Below are 6,258 nucleotides of genomic sequence, written 5' to 3' on the forward strand. Positions count from 1 at the left end.
CTGCTCCAATCCAATTGTGTGCGGGACCTGAGACTGCATTAGTTAGGGAAGCAGAAAACCGGCCTGAGTAGGACCACAGGCTTCTTCCGGCTGGACCAGCACCGGGGCACCACCAGCTACCCACGACCACCGCCACAGGATCTTGAGACTGCTGGTGAGTGGAACACAGCTTCTGCTCCAATCTTTAAACAGTGACAACGATAACAACTAACCCCAGAGATTACCAGATGGCGAAAGGTAAACGTAATAATCTTACTAACAGAAACCAAGACCACTCACCATCATCAGAACCCAGCACCCCCACTTCGCCCAGTCCGGGGCACCCCAACACACCGGAAAAGCTAGACACGGATCTAAAAGCATATCTCATGATGATGGTAGAGAACGTCAAGAAGGACTTTAATAACTCACTTAAAGAATTACAGGAGAACATGGCTAAAGAGTTACAAGTCCTTAAAGAAAAACAGGATAACACAATCAAACAGGTAGAAGTCCTTAAAGAAAAACAGGATAACACAATCAAACAGGTAGAAGTCCTTAAAGAAAAACAGGAAAACACATCCAAACAGATGATGGAAATGAACAAAACCATACTAGACCTAAAAAGGGAAGTAGACACAATAAAGAAAACCCAAATTGAGGCAACACTAGAGATAGAAACCCTAGGAAAGAAATCTGGAACCATAGATACCAGCATCAGCAACAGAATACAAGAGATGGAAGAGAGAATCTCAGGTGCAGAAGATTCCATAGAGAACATCAGCACAACAATCAAGGAAAATGTAAAATGCAAAAAGATCCTAATTCAAAACATCCAAGAAATACAGAACACAATGAGAAGACCAAACCTACGGATAATAGGAGTGGATGAGAATGAAGATTTTCAACTCAAAGGACCAGCAAACATCTTCAACAAAATTATAGAAGAAAACTTCCCAAATCTAAAGAAAGAGATGCCCATGAACATACAAGAAGCCTACAGAACTCCAAATAGACTGGACCAGAAAAGAAATACCTCTCGACACATAATAATCAGAACAACAAATGCTCTAAATAAAGATAGAATACTAAAAGCAGTAAGAGAAAATGGCCAAGTAACATATAAAGGCAAGCCTATCAGAATTACACCAGATTTTTCACCAGAGACTATGAAAGCCAGAAGATCCTGGACGGATGTTATACAGACACTAAAAGAACACAAATTCCAGCCCAGGCTACTATACCCAGCCAAACTCTCAATTAACATAGATGGAGAAACCAAAGTATTCCACGACAAAACCAAATTCACACATTATCTCTCCACGAATCCAGCCCTTCAAAGGATAATAACAGAAAAAAACCAATACAAGGACAGGAACCACGCCCTAGAAACAACAAGAAGGTAATCCCTCAACAAACCTAAAAGAAGACAGCCACAAGAACAGAATGCCAACTTTAACAACAAAAATAACAGGAAACAACAATTACTTTTCCTTAATATCTCTTAATATCAATGGACTCAACTCCCCGATAAAAAGACATAGACTAACAAACTGGCTACACAAACAAGACCCAACATTTTGCTGCTTACAGGAAACTCATCTCAGAGAAAAAGATAGACACTATCTCAGAATGAAAGGCTGGAAAACAATTTTCCAAGCAAATGGTATGAAGAAACAAGCTGGAGTAGCCATTCTAATATCTGATAAGATTGACTTCCAACCCAAAGTCATTAAAAAAGACAGGGAGGGACACTTCATACTCATCAAAGGTAAAATCCTCCAAGAGGAACTATCAATCCTGAATATCTATGCTCCAAATACAAAGGCAGCCACATTCATTAAAGAAACTTTAGTAAAGCTCAAAGCACACATTGCACCTCATACAATAATAGTGGGAGACTTCAACACACCACTTTCACCAATGGACAGATCATGGAAACAGAAACTAAACAGGGACACAGAGAAACTAAGAGAAATTATGAATCAAATGGATCTGGCAGATATCTACAGAACATTCTATCCTAAAACAAAAGGATATACCTTCTTCTCAGCACCTCATGGCACCTTCTCCAAAATTGAGAACATAATTGGTCACAAAACAGGCCTCAACAGATACAAAAATATTGAAATTGTCCCATGCATCCTATCAGATCACCATGGACTAAAGCTGATCTTCAATAACAAAATAAATAATAGAAAGCCAACCTTCACCTGGAAACTGAACAACACTCTTCTCAATGATACTTTGGTCAAGGAAGGAATAAAGAAAGAAATTAAGGACTTTTTAGAGTTCAATGAAAATGAAGCCACAGCATACCCAAACTTATGGGACACAATGAAAGCATTTCTAAGAGGAAAACTCATAGCTCTGAGTGCCTCCAAAAGGAAACTAGAGAGAGCACACATTAGCAGCTTGACAACACACCTAAAAGCACTAGAACAAAAGGAAGCAAATTCACCCAAGAGGAGTAGACAGCAGGAAAAAATCAAACTCAGGGGTGAAATCAACCAAGTGGAAACAAGAAAAACTATTCAAAGAATCAACCAATCAAGGAGCTGGTTCTTTGAGAAAATCAACAAGATAGATAAACCCTTAGCCAGACTCACTAGAGGGCACAGGGAAAGCATCCTAATTAACAAAATCAGAAATGAAAAAGGAGACATAACAACAGATCCTGAAGACATCCAGAACACCATCAGATCCTTCTACCAAAGGCTATACTCAAGAAAACTGGAGAACCTGGATGAAATGGAGAAGTTTCTAGACAGATACCAGGTACCAAAATTGAATCAAGATCAGGTTAATGATCTAAACAGCCCTATATCCCCCAAAGAAATAGAAGCAGTCATTAATAGTCTCCCAACTAAAAAAAAAAGCCCAGGACCAGATGGGTTTAGTGCAGAGTTCTATCAGACCTTCAAAGAAGATCTAATCCCAGTTCTTCACAAACTATTCCACAAAATAGAAACAGAAGGTACTCTACCCAACTCATTCTATGAAGCCACAATTACTCTGATACCTAAACCACAAAAAGACCCAACAAAGATAGAAAACTTCAGACCAATATCCCTTATGAATATTGATGCAAAAATCCTCAATAAAGTTCTTGCTAACCGAATCCAAGAACACATCAAAACAATCATCCATCCTGACCAAGTAGGTTTCATCCCAGGGATGCAGGGATGGTTCAATATACGGAAATCCATCAACGTAATCCAGTATATAAACAAACTCAAAGACAAAAACCACATGGTCATCTCATTAGATGCGGAAAAAGCATTTGACAAGATCCAACACCCATTCATGATAAAAGTCTTGGAAAGATCAGGAATTCAAGGCCCATACCTAAACATGATAAAAGCAATCTACAGCAAACCAGTAGCCAACATCAAAGTAAATGGTGAGAAGCTTGAAGCAATCCCTCTAAAATCAGGGACTAGACAAGGCTGTCCACTTTCTCCATACCTATTCAACATTGTACTTGAAGTCCTAGCCAGAGCAATTCGACAACAAAAGGTGATAAAAGGGATACAAATTGGAAAAGATGAAGTCAAAATATCACTTTTTGCAGATGATATGATAGTATATATAAGTGACCCTAAAAATTCCACCAGAGAACTCCTAAGCCTGATAAACAGCTTCGGTGAAGTAGCTGAATATAAAATTAACTCAAACAAATCAATGGCCTTTCTCTACACAAAGAATAAACAGGCTGAGAAAGAAAATAGGGAAACAACACCCTTCTCAATAGTTACAAATAATATAAAATATCTTGGCGTGACTCTAACTAAGGAAGTGAAAGATCTGTATAAGAAAAACTTCAAGTCTCTGAAGAAAGAAATTATAGAAGATCTCAGAAGATGGAAAGATCTCCCATGCTCATGGATTGGCAGGATCAACATTGTAAAAATGGCTATCTTGCCAAAAGCAATCTACAGATTCAATGCAATCCCCATCAAAATTCCAAATCAATTCTTCAACGAATTAGAAAGTGCAATCTGCAAATTCATCTGGAATAACAAAAAACCTAGGATAGCAAAAACTCTTCTCAAGGATAAAAGAACCTCTGGTGGAATCACCATGCCGGACCTAAAGCTCTACTACAGAGCAATTGTGATAAAAACTGCATGGTACTGGTATAGTGACAGACAAATAGACCAATGGAATAGAATTGAAGACCCAGAAATGAACCCACACACCTATGGTCACTTGATCTTCGACAAGGGAGCTAAAAACATCCAGTGGAAGAAAGACAGCATTTTCAACAAATGGTGCTGGCACAACTGGTTGTTAACATGTAGAAGAATGCAAATCGATCCATTCCTATCTCCTTGTACTAAGGTCAAGTCTAAGTGGATCAAGGAACTTCACATAAAACCAGAGACACTGAAACTTATAGAGGAGAAAGTGGGGAAAAGCCTTGAAGATATGGGCACAGGGGAAAAATTCCTGAATAGAACAGTAATGGCTTGTGCTGTAAGATCGAGAATTGACAAGTGGGACCTCATGAAACTACAAAGCTTCTGCAAGGCTAAAGACACCATCAATAAGACAAATAAACCACCAACAGATTGGGAAAGGATCTTCACCTATCCTAAATCAGATAAGGGACTAATATCCAATATATATAAAGAACTCAAGAAGGTGGACTCCAGAAAGTCAAATAACCCCATTAAAAAATGGGGCTCAGAACTGAACAAAGAATTCTCACCTGAGGAATACCGAATGGCAGAGAAGCACCTGAAAAAATGTTCAACATCCTTAATCATCAGGGAAATGCAAATCAAAACAACCCTGAGATTCCACCTCACACCAGTCAGAATGGCTAAGATCAAAAATTCAGGTGACAGCAGATGCTGGCGAGGATGTGGAGAAAGAGGAACACTCCTCCATTGTTGGTGGGATTGCAAGCTTGTACAACCACTCTGGAAATCAGTCTGGCGGTTCCTCAGAAAATTGGACTTAGTACTACCGGAGGATCCAGCAATACCTCTCCTGGGCATATATCCAGAAGATGTCCCAACCGGTAAAATGGACACATGCTCCACTATGTTCATAGCAGCCTTATTTATAATAGCCAGAAGCTGGAAAGAACCCAGATGTCCCTCAACAGAGGAATGGATACAGAAATTATGGTACATTTACACAATGGAGTACTACTCAGCTATTAAAAAGAATGAATTTATGAAATTCCTAGCCAAATGGATGGACCTGGAGGGCATCATCTTGAGTGAAGTAACACAATCACAAAAGAACTCACACAATATGTATTCACTGATAAGTGGATATTAGCCCAAAACTTAGGATACCCAAGATATAAGATACAATTTGCTAAACGCATGAAACTCAAGAAGAATGAATACCAAAGTGTGGACACTGTGCACCTTCTTAGAATTGGGAACAAAACACCCAGGGAAGGAGTTACAAATTTCGTAGCTGTGATGAAAGGATGGACCCTTTAGAGACTGCCGTATCCAGGGATCCATCCCATAATCAGCTCCTAAACGCTGACACCATTGCATACACTAGCAAGATTTTGCTGAAAGGACCCAAATATAGCTGTCTCTTGTGAGACGATGCCGGGGCCTAGCAAACACAGGAGTGGATGTTCACAGACAACTATTGGATGTATCACAGGGCTCTCAATGGAGAAGCTAGAGAAAGTACCCAAGGAGCTAAAGGGATCTGCAACCCTATTGTTGGAACAACATGATGTACTAACCAGAACCCCGGAGCTCTTGTCTCTAGCTGCATATGTATCAAAAGATGGCCTAGTCGGCCATCAATGGAAAGAGAGGCCCATTGGACTTGCAAACTTTATATGCCCCAATATAGGGGAATGCCAGGGCCAAAAGAATGGGAATGGGTGGGTAGGGAAGTGGGGGCGCTATGGGGGACTTTTGGGATAGCATTGGAAATGTAATTGAGGAAAATATGTAATAAAAATATTAAAAATCAAAAAAAAAACCTTAGAAATCATCTTCATCTCACAAGTACATAAATGGACAGATGGGAATTAGAGTTTAGTTGTGTCATCTGGAATGTCTTATAATAGCTGAATTCTCCAGACTATCAAAACAAACAAGATGTATATTTACAAACCTAAAGAGATTTACATTAAGAAATTACTCAAAGGATCAGGAAGACTTGCAGTTCCTGTTTGATAAGTCAGGCAGAAAGCTGGGGTCCCAGGAAAGGGCATCAACTCTGTGCTGGGAGTTCCTTCTTACTTCAGGGTGCTTAGTCTTTGTCTTGTGAAGGCTTTAACTAAATGAA

Source organism: Mus caroli, unplaced genomic scaffold (assembly GCF_978045245.1).
Source record: "Mus caroli unplaced genomic scaffold, Mus_caroli_1 scaffold_1, whole genome shotgun sequence".
In the NCBI taxonomy this organism is placed as follows: domain Eukaryota; kingdom Metazoa; phylum Chordata; class Mammalia; order Rodentia; family Muridae; genus Mus; species Mus caroli.